Source organism: Tigriopus californicus, chromosome 7, assembly GCF_007210705.1.
Source record: "Tigriopus californicus strain San Diego chromosome 7, Tcal_SD_v2.1, whole genome shotgun sequence".
Taxonomy (NCBI): domain Eukaryota; kingdom Metazoa; phylum Arthropoda; class Copepoda; order Harpacticoida; family Harpacticidae; genus Tigriopus; species Tigriopus californicus.
The window spans coordinates 1,415,479-1,415,742 of record NC_081446.1 but is presented as its reverse complement, the minus strand read 5'-3'; positions in this window follow the sequence as shown (position 1 = coordinate 1,415,742).

Genomic DNA, 264 nt, shown 5'->3' with positions numbered 1-264 from the left:
AAGTTCATAAACGCTGTCCTGAAACTTGGCAAACCAAAACAGTCCCCCGACCATAAGCCCCTTACACTGCACGACATCTGTTTTACATTCTGCACTTCAGAGGGCGCTTGGTCACTCAGCCTCTACCACATCAAGGGCCGATTGGGCCAACTCCTTTTTATTTAATCATTATGCATTTGTGTTGTTTTTGGCTAATTCTATTAAAATCTTATTTACAATTAGTGCTCCGGGTCACATAATGTCCGGAAAAGAAATTTCGTTCAA